This window comes from Castor canadensis, chromosome 7 (assembly GCF_047511655.1).
Source record: "Castor canadensis chromosome 7, mCasCan1.hap1v2, whole genome shotgun sequence".
NCBI lineage: Eukaryota > Metazoa > Chordata > Mammalia > Rodentia > Castoridae > Castor > Castor canadensis.
The window spans coordinates 131,469,796-131,487,795 of record NC_133392.1 but is presented as its reverse complement, the minus strand read 5'-3'; the positions used below and the strand labels follow the sequence as shown (position 1 = coordinate 131,487,795).

General features: G+C 52.5%; 1 protein-coding gene across 2 annotated transcripts in view; it reads right to left on the bottom strand.

Moving 5' to 3' along the window:
* Hivep3 (HIVEP zinc finger 3) overlaps positions 1–1,497 on the bottom strand; it is a 118,603-nt gene extending 117,106 nt beyond the window's left edge. For both annotated transcript variants that reach the window (XM_020167989.2, XM_074080436.1), the window contains exon 1: positions 1,427–1,497. The gene's annotated coding sequence lies outside the window, so the exon portion shown is untranslated. The remainder of the gene's footprint in view (positions 1–1,426) is intronic.
* Positions 1,498–18,000: the final 16,503 nt, after the last annotated feature.

Sequence of the window (18,000 nt, the reverse complement as noted above, 5' to 3'; positions counted from 1 at the left end):
GCAGCTCCTGATGCACTGTTTCCTCCCAGAGCAAGATTGTGCAACTTGAAAAGGCCTCAAGCCAAGAAAAGAAATTCTGTGTTTAACAAAGTTAAACAGGTTCTTTTATAGCAGGACTTCTCAGAGCCTTTACTTGGCCAGTATGGATTATGACTGACCAGATGGGTGATAAAGAGCTTGCAGAAATTGCTAGACTTACTCTAACAGGGGAACCTTTACCCATAGAGTAGCCTTCAGAACTAACATTCCATCAAACACACTCTAGGAAATCTGCTAGCAGGCCCAAAGGACACTTGTTAATGCCCCCTTTTCCGCAGATGATGGGGCAGAAACAGTGTTCTAAGTTGCAGAGCAAAGAGCCATGCCAAATGCCAGCCCCCAAATCATCCGAATCACAGTACCTGCCTGTGCCCAGCACCTTACAGTTACAAGACACTTTTTACTTATACAGTCTCACTTCTCCCTGACAATGTACCTTGGAGGACAGTCATCATTTTTCAGATGATAAAAACACAGCCCAAAAGGGATAAAGATCATTCAGATCTGTGCAGAGCCACAAGCAATGGACCTATAACTTGGCTCTACCAGTGTTGTCTTATGTCCTTTATCAGACTGTCCACAGATACGTTATATTTTTACAGATAAACAAATGTGGCTACTATACAGAGACCCCTGCAAGAGGTCAAATCTTACACCACCTGCACCTGTTCTGCAGCCACCACCAGTCCTGTCTCCAACCCAAACACCCTGCACTGGACGAGAGGGTAAGGTTGGGTGTTCCCCCAAATGCCCATGGAGTAGGAGCCGCTCTGAAACACCAGACTGTGAGACCAGGATAGCTCCTCGCCAGGCCAGTCGCCACACTTCCTACCACGGTAGGTATGGCGTCCCTGAACTGTTACCCGCCCCCCTCCGCCAGGTGCCATTCTGCGAGGGGGAGGGGAAAGCCAGAGCAAGGGTACCTCAACTCACTCCCAAGGAGCCCAAAGCTGTTGGCCCGGGCAGGCTGACACTGGCAAGGCCTCCGGGAAAGCGTGGCCGGGGCTGCCAAATCCATTCAGCAGCTCCTACCGGGTGTGTAGGGTCCCGCTGGGGATGAGTGTGGGGGTCTGCGCAGGACACACGAGGCTGCGCACACCGAGGACGAGTGGGCTGTGCCCAGCACGAGCTTGCGAGAGAAGTGTGTGAACGCGGGAACAACGCGTGTGCCACCCTAGGGTGGTGTCAGAAGTAGTGTCTGGGAAATGCTAGCGCAGAGCGTGTGCACCGGGTAGCCCTGGGCCCTCGCCCCGGGGGTCCGGGGAAGTGGCACCACGCGCCCACCCTCTCTTACCCGCCCGCCTCCCGCCGGTCCCTCGGCCGCTCTCAGGCTCGGGGCTCCGGAGCGAACAGGCCGTGGCAGGCGCGCGGGGCGCTCGCTGCTTACCTGCGGGCGGCCGCGGCTCCGCGCCTCCGGGCTGGGCTGCGCCGCGCCGCGCCGGGCTGCGCCAGCTGGGCTGCGCCGCGCTGGACTGGGCTGCGCTGGGCTGCGCGCCCGGCCTCCGCGCGGCTCGGCAGCGCCCGCGCGCTCGGCTCCGCCCGGCTCGGCTCCGCCCGGCGGTGCCCCGGGCGCTCGCTGGCGGCCCACGCGGCGCGGGGTGGGCGCGGGGCGGGCGCCTGCGGCGGGCGCGGCTCCGGGCCGCCCCGCGGCCTCTTGGAAGCTCCTTATTTGGGCAGTGATGTCAGGGGAAGTCGCAGGGGCCGGACCACCCACTTCTTTCCATTCACTCCCCAGAGTTTCCTGTCGCCGAGCCCGGGGACCCCGCCGCCCGTCCGGGCGCCTCTCCGGCCTGCTTGGCCTCGGCGTGCCCCGCCTGGCGGCCGGCCGGCCGGCCCGGGATGCCCTGACAGCCGGGGTCACGGTGAGGCTGGAGCGCGGCGGGCGGCTGTCCCAGCAGGGGCTTCTCGGCTGGGGAATCCCCGGCTCCCGCAGCAGCGGGGAGGGTCTGCGCAGCGGCCTCCTCCGTGTCAGGCCGTGTCACTCCGGGCGCCGCCCCTCCCTCCGCGCCCGCCCCGGCTCCCGCGCTGTCATTTCCTCCCGGGCCCTCCGGGGACGACAGTCAGGGAAGCCCCGGTAGCCACCGCTGGGGCCCTGCAGCTCCGCACTACGTCTTGGTTGCACCCGGGCCCCAAGGGCGTCCATCGCTGTCCCCAAAGTGTGCCTTCCCCTGCCGCCTTCCTTCAGGTGCCAGCTCTGCTCCGGGAAGCCCGCGCCTTCCCAGGCGGGAATCCGCTTTAATGAGCGTTGGGTGGGGCAGGCTGCCGGGCCTCCCCGGACTCTGGCCAGTGGGAGGCTGGGGGGACAGGGGTACTCCGGTGCTTCCCAGGGGCCTGAGTTTACCGGTCTGATTCATTCTGGTCTGTGCTCTGACCATGACCAGCACTGAGCACACCTGAGCCAGACTCCACCAGCTACCACAATGGCCAGGGCCTTGAGACCCCGGGACACTTGCAGTCTACCGGTATCTGCCATGCACCAGTCCTTAAGGGACTTGCTGGCTAATCTCTGCCACCACAGAACTGGGCTGCCACTGGGTTTGGCTAACTCCAGGCTGTGCCTTGCCTGGCCCAGAGCAGTTTCAGGAGGGGGTCATGGGGAGGCCAGGGTCCTGACTAGAGCAGGCAGAATTGAAGGGGTACTTCCTTCAGAGTCATGAAAGTTCAAAGACCCAAAGTGTCATTGTCAAGGCCCAGCGCTGGCAGGAAGGATCCTTGGAGGCTCCAGGCTTTCTCTGTCTCCAAAGAAATGAGCTTAAACTCATTGAGTCCAAGGGACAGAGCCAATGGCCCTGGAAATTTCTGTACCTTCATACGATAGCCTCTGGCAGAGCCACCATCCTCCCTCCAGAGTCAGGACAGAGCAAACAGAGTCTCCCAGACCACCACCTTAATAGCGGGAACCCTAACTTTCTCTGGGTCACCACACTGCTAGGGGCTGGAGGAGGAAGCTGTGGCTCCATGGCTGGCAGGAAGCAATGGCAGGTGTGACAGCAACTGGCTATGGCCCGCACTCTCACACAATCATGTGCCTGCCAGCCAGCTGCCAAACCTCCTAGTGATTCTGAGGATCCCCACTACTCCAGTCTCCTCCAACTTCCATCAGCTACCAAGGCCCAAGTCCAGTTCTAACAGGGCCTTCTCCATGCTGACAAATCCCCAGAAGGAAGGTCCACACTCTCCGACATGACATGCAAAGTCCCATGCACCAAGTGCATGTCCTGCAGGTTAGCCTACTATCCCTGACCCATGTACCAGTTCTCTCTCCTTGGGGCCCTTGCATGGGCTTTACCTTTGTCTAAAAGTCCTTTCTATCCTCCTGCTATCCACACAATGCCCTTGACACGGGTCTGCCCCCACTCTGGGTTTGCCCCCACTCCACTCTTGCCTTTTCCAGCTGTCCTGCCTACTTCTGTGGTCTAGGCAGAGGAGGCAGGTGTACCTAAATGGGACTTTTTGTCATTTACACAGGTTCAAACAGCATCCTTGCTGTTGCCCAAGGTTGAGTGTCCCCCACACCTTCAAGGGGTGCCCTTGCTGCCCTAGGCAATGCAATAGCTCCTGCCTTTGCAGACATACTTGTCATTCAAACTGCAGTCAGTCTTGATGGACCTCCCCTCTCTCCAGATGGGGAACTACAAGGAACTTTCTTTCTTTCTTTTTTTTACAAGGAACTTTCCATCTTCAGTCTTCTCTCATCCCAGGACTGATTTTACAAATGTTTGATAAGGTCAATGAAGGATCCTGGGGTAGGAGGCAGGCAATCCAAAGAGAGACTAGCCAGAAGTGGAACAGAATTGTCCAGCTTAGGACTGTGGTTGAAGTTTCAGGGGCTGGGGCTGGGGGCTGGACTGTCAGTTAGATTGAGCCCGAGGCTCAGGAGCTGAGTCACGGCACTGCCCTGAGAAGGTTCTATCCTTGGACTACTCCTTGGTTCCCACTTTCAGTGGCTTAGAATTTGTCTTCTTCTTCCTCCGAAGCCCCTGGCAGCCCAGGGCATCACCATACCAACCCCCAAGCACAGAGTCCTGAATTGGCCACAGTGAGGAGGAAGGGGAAGGATGAAGAGAAAGTACAATTCACAGGGCCCCATCATTGTACAGACACTGCCATACTTGGTTCCCCCAGACACTCCCGGCCACCTTGGCTCCTCCAGCTATAGCCATCCTCCCTCATGAGTGTCAGCCAGGGAGCCCTCACCTACCCCTCCCACAACTAAAGCCACATTGGAATATCCCCCACACCAACTCTTGTGCAATTTCTCGCTGGAGAGTACGTCTAGCAGACCTAGCCCAACTCAGCCCTGGGGCCTGGGGTACCTGTTCCACCCAGTGACTGGATGGAATACAACTAAGAAGGCAGGCGGTAGCAGGTGCTGTTCTGTTCCCCTCAGCCTAGCCCCTGCATGTAACTGGGCTAGCTCTTGAGAAAGCCCCAGCATTTAGCCCTGGGGCCTTCTCACATTCCTTCATTCTTTAAAGGTGAATCAGATACCTGCCCTGTGTTGGGAACCTGAAATACACAAGCTTGGGTCCTGGAAGCTCCATGCAAGGATGGAGACTGAAAGGTAAATAGACATCCCAAGGTCACTTGCAAAAATGCTACCCTGCTGTTTGCCCAGCATAAGGTGGGGAAGGAGAGGGTATGCAAGATAGAGGAGTGGGAGTCAGATGTCTTCTAGTTTTAGAGTTGTAATTTAAGAAGATGGTGGTCCAGGTGTCCCAGGCTAAAATGCCAAAATCTTGTTTCCATGGAAATCACACACATAAACACACACACACACATACCACTTGGTTCTGCTGTAAAGCTAGCATCACACTGTAGAGACTTCACAGGCTAAAACAGACTAGAGCCTGGGCAGGGCTGGCATCTGATCTGCCATCTCAAAGGCTGTATCCATGTGAAACGTTTGCACCTCCTAACAACTGACTGACAGATACACTTTTGGAATACACTGCCATTCCTAAGGAGCCAGGGACTGCCACAGTGTTCTTGGGACCAGTTTCAAGGTGGGGATGAACACCCGCCTCATGGACCCTCTGGCTTATTTATGTTTAGGTCTTATTCCTACCAACCATTCCCCTCTCTACCTCTCACCCCTTGGCTATCGTTTCCTGGACTCAGATACTCTGTGGTTTTACCATTTGGAGGGGGTGTGTGCGCATGTATATATGTGAGTTCTCACCTCTCTTCTGAGGCAGAGACCTAGGGATTTTTTGCAGTCTATGGACAGCACCTCCTAGGGTCCCACTGCACTCAGTCCCTACCCCTCAACCTGAGGATGTATTTCCAGCTTCCCGAGTCAGTCCTTAATCTGATGCTGTAGGTGACAGCACGGGCCTTAGAGCCTCTCGGACCTGGGTGCAGACTCCACCCTGTACTTAATAATTGTGTTGCCTTGGGCATGGAACTTGCTGTTGCTGATCATAACTTCCTCATCTCAGGGCTGCTGGAACATTTTAACAAGATACTGCTGAATGCCTGGCACCTAGGAGGGACTCAGTAAATGCTAGCAATCATTACTTTGTTCCCATATTGTGACCAGAACCCTCCTCCTCCCACTGTACTTATCTTCATCAATGGGGCATCCATCATGCCATGCCTGAAGCCAGAATCTCTTGTTCATCCTGCTGCCCCAGCTGGGGCCACCACCATTAACAAGTCACAATGGCCTTCTCCCTGGCACTCTACCTAGCCTGCTCCTTCAACCCATCCTGAACACAGGAGGAACTCCTTCAAACAAAATCAAGGAGAACAGTACCCAAATAAAATACCCTATCTATTAATGCCTTTAATAGCAAAGCCTCAGTTTACCCATCCATGCCTTCTTCTCTCTGCATCATCCCCAGCCAGGCTGTACTCCTACCAGAAATAGAATGGCTCAGTTTCTGAGCCTGGCCAGTGCACTTTGCACATGTAGTTCCCTGTACTGTTCCTTTCACCCATATCAGCATGACTGGCTCCCACTCAGCTTTCCAGGACCTTGCAAAGGCATCCATGGTCCCCCAGGTGGCACTGGCTGCTTCCTTCCCCACTAATGTCCAGTACTTGTCACAGACTGCCCTGGCTCATGCCCCTCTGGGTGTAATCACCTCTTCATGGACCTGTTGCTTATTTAGATACCATGTCTCTGTGCACAACCACATCTTAGCTCCAGGAATGTCACAGGTATTCCGAGCATGCTGACTGATACACTTGTATGCCCCTGGCCTGCCTGTCCAGTAAACATCTACCTCAAGCTCGCTCACTAGCTTTTCCTAAACGACAAAAGGATCCTGTTTTCCTATGCTTCAGATGGAGACTCAGGCCCAGCTGAAGCCCTAATACTGCCTAATACTGGCTTCTCACCAGTGCTTCTGGGGACTCCCACAGGGCCCAGCAGGGGGCCCAGGTGGGGAAGGCAGGGCTTTGGGTTCCAGGAAATCAGAAGATTAGTCAAGCCACACTCCCCTGGCAGCTGTGAGAACAGGTTTTCCCCAAGCCAAGGGACTTGCACCATCATCAATAACAACAAATACTTCCTCTGCACATAGCTCTGTGCTTGCCAGCAGCAGAGCGGCGGTGTCTGGGGCTTAGATTCAAGCAGGCCTAGGTGCAAGGCCTGCTCCCACACTTACTACTACTTAGTTCTCCTGCACCTCAGTTTCCTCAGCTGTAAAATGGGAAGGACAACACATCTCAGGGAAGGGTAATGAGGATTAATGAGGATTAATGAGAGTTGATGAATTTAAAGGAGAAAATGCTTTTTCGGTAGTAAGCATGGAAGCACGTATGCTATTGCTGTTCAATAAAGGAAGCACCTCTCACGCCTCAAGAACTTTGGGGCTCACTCTAAAGAATAAGGTTCTGTCCTAGCCAATAGCTCATAAAGTGAGGGAAGGGAAGATTAAGAACTAAGTCAGACCCCATAAACATTCATACAAGGTCAACAGTGGCAGGTGTGAGAGAGAAGAGAGTTCTAGGAGCAGCAAGAAGGAGAGGGAAAGTCTGGAATTGTCTTAAATCCTGCCTCCTTTGTGTGAGTTCTATCCAACAGGGATTGATACTGCCCATGTGGCCAGCCCAGGGTGAAGGGTCAAGGTCGTGTATGGGCAAAGGCTGGGCAAGAACAAATCCCAAGGCAAGACAAATCCTGCGCTCAGACAGTTAACAGTCAGGTTCCAGAGAGGCCTTGCCCACTGTGGAAAATAACTATGACAACAGTGAATAAAAGCAGTGAATGATTTGGAAGACAGGGAAGAAGAAAGGAGTATGGGAGAAGGTGGGGCTGTTTCCCAGGTTACTGTCCAATAACAAAGGGATGTAGAGATGCCTGGTCCCACCTCTGCTAAGGCTCTGTCCCCAGTGTAGCCTTGGACTCTAAAGGCAGGAGGGGAGAACAGTACTCCTCCTTCCTTTAGCCATAGGTCTTCCCAAATGGAAGGGAAGGGCCTGGCCTGCATAAGACAGCTCACAAATCCTGAGACACAAAGTGACTTTGTCTACTCCATGTGTTTGCTTGTGTTGTTGTTTCTCCCTGGAATGCCCTTCCTTCTTTCTGCTCCTATGCCCCTCCTAGCCTCCCTTTCAACTGCCCAATGAACTCCATTAACTGTTTAGTAAACTCACCCTATAAAGTCTCCTTCAAATGTTGTTTTTCTGAGTCTTTCCTGATTGACTTGTAGCTGCAGCAGAAGTTAAAGCCCCCTTCTCCATATTCCAGTAACTTGCTTGGCCTACAAAACACTGATCATGTTATAGTAAAGTATTTGTGTTTGATGCCGCCACTAGGTTGGAGGAGCTCTGAAGGGCTATGCTTGGCCTGCTTAGCACCTAACAGATGCTCAACCAACAGGACACCCAGAAGACTTTCTCCTCATGCTGTGTCCATGACCAACTGAACTATGCAGTCTCTGCCATGCTGCCCAGGAGAGCAGATGAAGCCTCCATCCATCTCTGGGGCTCCAAGCTCCTACTACAGTCAGCCACCAGTGCCCATCCTGAAAACAAGCCCTAAGACTCTTTTCCTGGTCTTCCTACTGTTATCACAACTTACTCCTCAAACTACCCTGAACTGTAACAACCTATTTGGGTGCCCATGAGAAATAACTGAGTTGGGGCACTTGGGAGCAGAAGCAATGTCCCTACAGTGGCAGGCTGTTAGGTAGGTTGAGGCCTGGGAAGGGGAAGAGAGGTAGGCATGTGGATTTGGTGTGAGGAGAGGGATCAAGAGCAATTAGGGTAGGGAAGAGGGTGTGAAGGTTAATTTTAGGTCAGTCAAGATGGCCCAACATTTTTCTGGGAGTGTCTGTGAGGGTGTTCCAGATGAGTTTAACAGCATCAGCAGACTGAGTAAGGTAGATGTTCCCCTAAAATGGGTGGGCTTCGCAGAGACAACTGAGAACTTGCAGCCAAACTAAGGACCTACATGGGACAAAGGACACAAAGGCTGAGAAAGAGGGGACCCTGCCTGCCCCCAGCCTGCCTGTTGAGCTGGAACACAAGTCTTTCCAGCTTTGGGACTCAGAACGAAAAATTGGCACTTCTGTCAGACTTGGACTAGAACCACACACATATTGGTGCTCTTGGGCCTCTAGCTTGTTGACTGCTGGTCTTGGGACTTCTTAGCCTCCATAATCATATTGGTTCATATGAGAGAGGTGGCCCTCCTTAACTGGTAGTATCTCTTTGCACTTGCTGGCACTCCTCTGTGGATCTCACAGCACTCAATATGGGAATCTAGCACCTACCATGTGCTCAATGATGCTAACTGAACAAATGCATACTTTGTATTTATTTAGGTAGCACTTCATAGATTTGGTCATATCACACTCATATCCTCATGTCATTCCCAAGGCTCCAGTTACCAGATGAGCAAATGAGACCCAAAGAGGACCTAGAGGCAGTGCTGGCAGAGGGAACTTCTCTCTAGGGCATGGGCTTCTTCTGGAAGGCCATGACCAGAGTTAGAGGCAGGAGGCTTTCCTGAGCCCAGGAGCCTCTGTCTCTGATCCATGCATTCTATAAAACATGCTCAGGCTGGGCCGTATTCTAGAGATTCCGAGCACATCAATGACCAAAATAGATAAACCCTCTGTCCCCATGCAGCTTATATTATAGAGGAAAGAGACAGACAATAAACCAGATCAGACAGAAACAGAATAAACACATGCATTATATAACATTGTAACAGAAGCTATGTATGGAAATAAGGTAGAGTAGAGTAAGGGGATGAGGAGCACATGGGTGGCAGATCACACACTTACCCAGGATAATTAAGAGCAAGCAGGTTGCATTGGAGCAAAGACTTGAAGTCATGTGGAATGGGGGAAGGCCTTCAAGGGCAAAGGGAACCGCTGTGCATGGCCGCACATGGCCATGTGTCAGTCATGGCCATCCTGGCCTTGTGGGCCACTGTGAGAATTTTGGCTTTAGGAGAAATGAATGAGGCCTGTGAATCCTACTGGTCCCCAAGAGCAGGTCCCAGCTTGGGCAGGTGGCAAGAGTCAGAGGGTGCCTGAATGGAGTGGGAGCAGCAGAGGTTAGAGGTAGAAAGCATTTTCCCTGCGTATCATCCCTCAGCTTCAGCCAGACACCCAAGCTCCTACCTGCATCACCCCTATGTCTCCTGCTGCCAGAATTTAGAGATGGGATATAGGCCTGCTCGGCTTCTCCTTGGTGGGGATGACACTGGGCAGCTTGTTTAAGTGCCTAGGGAAGCTTTCAATGCCAAAGTCAGAGAGAGGCAGCCCCTGAGCAGGAGGCAGTCCCCTCCCCACCCCAATCTCACATGCTCCCTCCTAGGGGATTTGTGAAGAGTTCACAGATCAAGACCAGGAAAGCACCACAGGGAGCCAGTAGACTGCTGGGCCCGCTGGCTGACTCTCATCCTCACTGTTCAGCCTCGACAGGGAGCAGGGGCTCCACTCCTCTGCCACACACTGACAGCTGTAAGGAGCAGATCTGCTCTCGAAGCCTCCATGAAGTCGCAGTCAGCAGCCTAATTTTAGACAAAGCATCTGCTCTTCAGTCCCAGAGAGGCTGCTCTGTCTGGGATTCGCTCCTTCTGGAATTGCTAGAGAAATGGATCCTGTTCTATGGAGACAGACGCTGGTGGTATTCAGATCAGAGTCACCCAACAGACCCCTACCGTGGGGAAGCCCCCAGGAACTGAAGCACACCTGACATCCCCAGACCTCCTACTTGTCTCCCATCTCACACCCATTAGCCAGAATCCTGTGCACGCCATCTTTGATTTCCATCCTGCCTTCTTAGAAAGCTGGTGGGCCACGTGGGGATCTGCCTCAGGCAGAACAGAGGCCTTCTGGACAGTGGTGACATCTATTGTCCCCACTCCCCAAGCTCCCAGCACAGGTCCCGGACCATTTATCCCAGACAAGCATAGCTCAGTAAGACAAAGACTGGGCGAGCAGAGGGCAGGACCAGGTGTTTGCCAATCTTCCGAGGAAGACCTCTTAGAGGAGAGGACCAGTGAGCTGAATTTTGAAGAGTGTTTATCAGTAAAAGAAACAAGAAAAATCATCAAGGCAGGGGAAACAGATGAAGAAGGTTAAAAGAGTGTTGAATTATTTGGGACCGGCCCCAAGGGAGGGGGAGAGAAAATTGGGAGATGCTGGGAGAGGGGCTAGGGGTTGGGTACAGTTGGTTTGGGCCACATTCTAGGCTAAGGAGGGGGCTTGTGTCTGCAGGTGGAGCAGCTGTGGGGCCTCAGAGTATGTGCCTTTGCTGATGTGTGGCAAACCTACATTTCTCTCCTCTGAGAGCATTATTTTCCCTATCTCTTTCCTCCATGGTCTGTCAGGTCCTTTAGGACCCTCCCCCACATCCCTGGCATATGTGGAACAGGATCCAAGTATAGGGCATGCACGGGGTAACCCACTCCCCTCCCCGACCCCCACCTGAGCTGTGTGTCTCCTGGCCTTCCACATGCCTCCTGGCCACTGGGGCCAATGTTCAATGCTTACCTCAGTCTGTTGCATCCATGAGCAGCATTTTCCTGCTGCTCTGGACCCAACTTCTCCACCATGTTTGTGCTGCTTTCTCAGAATTCCTCAGGAATGAGCCTGCAGCCCCAGCCTCAGCCCTGCCCCATGGCACATGGAGGCTCCACTGCAGAAGGGGGTGGAATCCCTGCCCTATGGGCTAAGGGGTTCCTGTCCATCTCCTTGTTTAATCCCAACACCTCTTTCAGGTGTTTATTATTCATCCCTGTCCATAGGTGAGGAAAAGGGGTCGAGGAGCTTAGTTTGAGGTTGGCCACACAGCCAGGAAGTGGTGGACCTGAGGCAGGACCCCATCTGTCCCCCCTTCCTCTCCCACCAGGATCCCTCAGCCCTGAGGACAGGGTCTGAGCAGCTGGGACCCCCAGCACCCATCTGGTTGTTCCCTGGGAAGTAGGGAGTAAAGAAGTAGGCCCCTCTCCCTCCAGGGATCTTGCCTGCAACCCCTTGAGACAGAATGAGTTAAAAGCTTATGTAAAGAGATTTGCAAATAGATCCTACAAAACAACATTTGGATGATTTAAGTGTTAAGGAATCGGAACCATATGGATTAAATGTCCCTGTCATTATGTATGGTTTTAAAAATTAGAAGGAAATGTACTGGTAAAATGCACACACACACACACACACACACACACACACACACACACACAATGTAAGGCCAGACTACAGTTTTAGTTTTATGGGCATAGGGTTATTTGAGAAATACGAAACAGCCCTCATCCAATGTCTTCCAAGCTGGCCCTTTTCTTGCCCCCTCCTGGGTCTTATCTTCTTCCCACCTGATTAGACTCATTTCCCCACCCCCCACCCCACAGCCAGGCCTGAGAGAGAAAGAGACTTCCCAGAATGGCAGGCTCAGTGCTCTAACCACAGGACAGTTAGAAAAGAAACAGCTGGGGTAGGAACAGCTGGAATCTCCGAGAGGTCAGATGGGTGGTTGATCTCAGGTGCTGAAGGACAGAGAAAGCAAGTTTCCTCAGATGGCTTTTGGATCCTTTATAGAGAGGATGCTTAGCAGTCTGGGAGAGACAGACACTTTCCCACCCCAGCACTTCCTGTTCAATAGACTTCCCACCTCTCTCCCTTCTCCCAGGACCCTGGGAGGAAGGCAAACATCCTCAAGTATCCTTACCCACACTTCACAGGAGGGAAGCTGGGGCTGCAGGGGGCTGGACTCTGCTCAGCCAGCAGGCAGTGAACCCAACTGACCACAGACTGGATGGATTTCCTGGTCCTATACCCCCATGATTCTCCCACCAAACCTCACTGCTCGAAGCCTGGGTCTAGTTTCTGTCCTTCTAGGCATTTTTAAAAAGGTGATGTGAGGGTGCTGGCTCTGCACAGTTGAAGGTTTCCTGGCTAGATGTTTTTGAGGACTCCGTACCCATGAATGAATGAGCTTTGGTTATGAGTCTAAATTGCATGTGACGTTGAGCTGGGGGAGAGGGAATGTAATGCTCAGTCTGGAAAAGCCAGACCATCAGAAATATCCCAGTCATCCTGGTAGGGAAGAGAGGCTGAGAACCAAAAACCACAGCATACACAGTGCCACACTAGGTGCCAGGAGTGGGGCCTCCCAGAGCCCCACCCAGCCTACATGGAAAGTGGAACTGTCTTTCTTCTACAGAGCAGGAAACATGTGCATTGCCTGGCCTCTCTGACTAGTGTGTATCCCTAAATTGGCTGCCTGGGGCTGACACTTCCCAAAGGTGGCCAAGATGGAACCAGAGCTGATTGTCTGGAGCATTAAATGTCACACAGTCACAAGTCTGGCCCAGCACCAAGAGGTCAGGCCCCCAGCTACTGGGTCAATGCCTAATACTTATCAGGTGCTCATAAAACAAACCAATGGACAGACAGGACGGAGGTGTGGGGTGGAGGGCATTACTTCTTGTACCTTCTTCATTCCCCTTGCTGTTTATGCCATTCTGTGGACACAAGGGAAGGCCTTCCCCTGATGGATTTATGCTGGGAACCCTTCATCCTGTCCAGATCTCTCAGGATGCTGAGTTGAGCCTGGATATTACAAGGACATGAAATTCTCAAGTCATTAAGCAGGGAGGGAAGGAGAAAGAATGGGGACAGACAGGATGAGAGACTCTAGTTCTGGAGCACCCTTCCTTACCTGGACCCAGGGCCTCTCTACGAACTTTGTATTGTAGCAGATCTGCCCTTTGAAGTGTATCTCATGAAGACCTATTAACAGGTATCCTTATGTCTGGTCTCATCCCAGGCCAACCTGGCCACAAGTCATCAGGACAGAACCTTCCACTTGGGGTCAGCCATGCACAGCACCTTTGACCTGGGGAAACCCTGTGGCCACACAGTCCTTTGGAGTTCCCCGAAGCACACAGCAGGCAAGAAACGGAGAGGTAGGCAAGGAACTGGGCTGCCTCTAGCCCACACTCACTGGAACAGCACAAGGATGCCCCTCTCTCTGCCTCACCCTCTGTACCCTGGCTTCTCATTTTCAGAACTCATCCTCCCTTGGGAGTCTCTGTCCCCCAAACGTCCTTTCCTCCAGGATTTACTCCATGCCTTTGTGAGCCCCAGACCTGTCCTGCTTAAATTCCCTCAACAGTTTCTTTCTGCTGTTGAGACAAAGACCAAATTCTTAGACGTGGTCTCCAGCACTTACTCCCCAGCCATCCTGCCCCTCTTGCCTCATTTCACCCTCACTCCACGAGGCACAAGGTCTTTTTCAGTCTTTTGTCTCAGGGCCTTTGCACATGCTATGTCTTTTGCCTGGTACACTCTGCCTGTACATCCCTTCTTTACCCAGTGGACTCCTCCAGCTCGTCCATTTTTCCTTGCATGTCACCTCCTCAGGAAAGCCCTCTCAGATCACTGACTAAACAGGTCTTTTGTTATACCTTCCCCAGCACTGTGTCCTTTCTCCTGTATTTGTAATTTCTTTTTTTGTGTGTATAATTTTCTGTCTAATGGCCAGTTCCCCTCACCAAAACATGAGCTCCATGATTAGGGAACATGATTGTGGGGACCAAAAGCTGCCCATGGCTGCTGGTCCATGTGGGTTTTTTTTCTCAATGCCAAACTCTGGGATGAAAGATTTGGCCACACTACAGTGTCTCTACTGAGGTGCTGTGTCCCTCAGAGTCTACTGACCCTGCACTTGTAGGGAGATTGTGTCACTATTCCCCAAGCTCCCTGTGCCAGGTATGGGATGGGTACAAATGCATTCCTAAGGACCAGTCCAGAGGAGGCCAAAAATGTGCAGTGATGGTGGGTGAGCCAACCCGAGGCAGAGCAAGGCCTGGGGCTCTGCTGACCCTAAGTTCTGTGACCCTAAGCTCTGGCCACATGGCCAAGTTCAGACACAGCTAATGTCAGAGAGCTGACATGACACTGTGTATTAGGGCCTGGGAAAGCTGGGGAGCTGCCAGCACACAGCAACGCCTAATGCTGTACCCCCAGCTCCATCCATAGGTTTTTCTTAGCACTTCCTAAGCATCCTGGGGTGAGGCTTGAGATGTCTAGGAAGGTGTCCTCCTGAGCAGGGAGAAAGAGGGTAGGGGACATCAACTCTGGCTTTGGGTATCTAGTGAATTCATTGTGAGGGCATGACAAAGTCATACCAAGCTTCCAAGCCTGATTTCCTTATCTGTAAGATTGAAGGGATGAGCCAATATACAGAGACCTACATTTGTATTGTAATTATAATTTATCATCGACTCAGCTCTCAAAGTAATGGATGGCATTGATTGTTTGCTGCTCAGCGTCCTCTCTTTCCTTCTGGCAATAGCTCCTCAGGAAACCATCCTCCCCTACTCCGTGTGGTTTGCCAGGGCTTCCCTCTACAGGACCCTACCCTCCTGGCTCCAGCAGTGAGCAGGCTACTCCTGGTAGCCCACTGGTCTAGAAGTGGTCATATGACCCAAGCTGAACCAATCACTGTACCTCTATGGGATCCTTCACACTAACAGCTGGGAGGACAGGCCATCTATCTGGAGTCACAGATTGAGATGCTGAAGATCAGGAGCCCATGGCTACAAGCACTACTATATCAAGCTATGTGGAGGATGAAGCCCAAAGGCAGTAGATGAGACTGAGGTCAAGACAGAAAGCAGTAGAGGTGGGAAGTGTAGGGAAAATAAGAATCTGATGACCTGATAAGTATCATATCAGTTCTTGGATCTATCCATGCCTATGGTTCTTTTACCTATCCATCCCAATAAAATGAGACAATCTCTCTTCTCCCACCCCTACTCTCAAAGAGGCCAGTAGTAACAAAAAGTGTATGCACTGGGAGGGACACACTAACACACCTTGTACATATCATCCTGTCTAATCCTCATAACAAGACTGCATGGTAACAGAGAAAAACAGTGGTGTAAAGGAAGACCAGAAAAACTAGAATAGGGCATTAAAGACCTCACCCCTTGACTCTGCCACATACTAGTTGTGTGATGTCGAGCCAGTCTTAACTTCTCTGAGTGCATCTTCCCTTCTCTACAAAACTAATGAAAGAGAACCTAGCCTGATTCCTGGCTGGGACAGCTTCAATTAATGTTGACTGTGCCTGTAAAGTTCAGAAGTCTTTTCTAGAAAGATAGTTCTGTATGTCTTGCTTTTAAGAATTAGCAATGGCCCTGGGTAAAAAAAGAGGAAAATGTGGGTGAACTCTGGCTAAAGTTCAATGTCTAGTGTACATCCCACATTGACCAGTGTCTGTTAAACCTCTAGCAACATGAGGTTGACAGGATAGGTCAGCTTCCTGCCACACTGGCCAATCCTGAGATCCACAGGGATGGCAGCTCCAGGGACTGGTGATTAGTAAGGGGCCTTGCTAAAGGTCTCTGGATAGGCCTAAGCTGCTTCTGGTCAGCTCTGGATGATGCTGAAAGACTGAACTTGTCCCTTAGCCTGCACCTGATGGGTTGTTGGCTGTACTGGAACAGGCAGGGCAGGACAGGATGTGCCTCTCTGTGCTCGGCTGTCTGAGAGGTTGGATAGTTTTTGTTGTCTTCCAAAGAGCAATTCTGAAAACTCATGCTCTGGATAAATATTTTGGTTCCATCTTGCAATGATATGGCTGTGGAGGAGATTTCCATGGAGGGCGGCTCCACTGTGACTCTCCTCCTTTGTTTATGCTTGGTGATCCCCACAGCCTGTTCCTGGCAGGCAGCTGCATCTGCTGCACTCCTGGGCCTCTGGGACCTGGATGCTCTGCTCTGGAGAGGCTGAGACGGCAGGCCCCTTCTCCAGGAGCCTGATGGCGACAATGCATTAGGCAGCTGGCCACGAGACCCACAGGACCTCCTGCTGCCAGCTCACTCCTTCCCTCTTTAGCCAGCCCTAGCCAACACTGATGCTGCCCTTGGAGCCCTATTCCCACCAACTTGGGGAGACTGGAAGCCAGCCACTGGGAACTCCTGTGGCCTCGGGAAGTAGCTTCATCCTTTCCTCTTCCCAGAGCTGGCCGCTCTCTGTCCTGTCCTCCCACTCACCTCCTGCCTGGAATCACAACCACCATGCAGCAGGCATATCCGGCCTGAGCAGGACCCTGTCTGTCTCCCACCCATCCCCCATTTACCCCCACAACCTCTAGAGACACCCCATCCCTATAGGATCACATGCACCCTGCCTCCTGGTTACAGTGACTGTTTGACAACTGCCCTCCCCCCTTGGCACCAGCTTCCCAGGGCTACCAAGTCCCCGTAGACCCAGCTTGGCATCTGTGCAGACCTTGACAGCTCTCCAGTCAAGAGAGCCAATGAAATCTCAAAGAGCAGTGGTCTGAGGTGTCACATAGCCTTATGTATGCATCCAGGCCAGCTCCTCCCAGGATCTTCTCCCTCACCAGAGCCAGAGATTTCTAAGAGAGAAGGCTCTGTGGAATCAGAGTCCAGCAAGCAAGACAGAAATGGCAAGAAGGGATGCCAGGGAGGTTCCCAGGCATGGGGTTAGGACCCATTCTGCAGCATAAGACAAGTGGCTGGGGGAGATGCTCCACTGGGGTGCTGTCAAGTACCCAGGCCAAGAGTGGTTCACAGCAAGGCTACGCATTTGCAGTGTTAGACCCTCTGCTGGAGGCAGAGACTAGGTACACATTAATCCCCCCACCTTTTTTCACCTCCCCCAAACCACTCCCCAGCTCCTTTTGACACACCACACCAGTTCTGGTGGGCCCTCGGACTGCCATGACACAGGCCTTCTAGGACCCAGTTTTTGGGTGAGGGAGTCATAACTCCCAGAGGCAAGGGTCACAAAGCCGAGAAAGGTTGAACCTGGCCATGGTGGACTCATTTGTCAGAAGCTCAATCCACACTCATTCTCAGCATTACAGCTGTGCTGGAATAGAGAAAGGACAGCTTCCATCTCTCTGGCCTGGTGCAGGGAAGGCCTCTACCTTCAGTGGAAGGTTCTGGGCCCTCCTACCCTCTCTCAGTGGCTCAGGAACCAGCAGCATGCCTTTGAGGAAGGGGCTAGTGCTGGCCTGGAAGGGCTACTTTGGAATAGAAGGAGCAGACCAGCCACAAGGTAGTAATGCTGAGCCATGGCTCCACTGGCCTTGTGCAGGTCAGGGTCCCACTCCTCAGTTCCACTGGGTTCCCAGCTCTCAATTCAGTACCTGAAGGCTCAAGCCCACCCATCAGTGAGTTCATCTTGCCTGGGCCTGGAAGGATATGAGAAGCTGAGTTCCATTTAGGGCCAGAACTATTTTTCCTACCATAAGCCACATGTCCTACGGGTGTCCTGGGCTGGCCTCTGATCACCTGTCACAGTCCTCAGGGGGCCACGGATCTATCTGGGCATCTGACTTGAGGTGCATTTGGCTGCCCTAACCAGAACATAGCTCCAGCTCACTCTGCCAAGGGAATGACCTCACAGCTGTTCCCCAGGACTATACCCTGACTTAATACAGCTACTAAGTCTGGATCCTACCTTGATGGAGAGACAGGCCAGGACTGCTAAGCCCCTTCTGATTTACTGCAGCTGT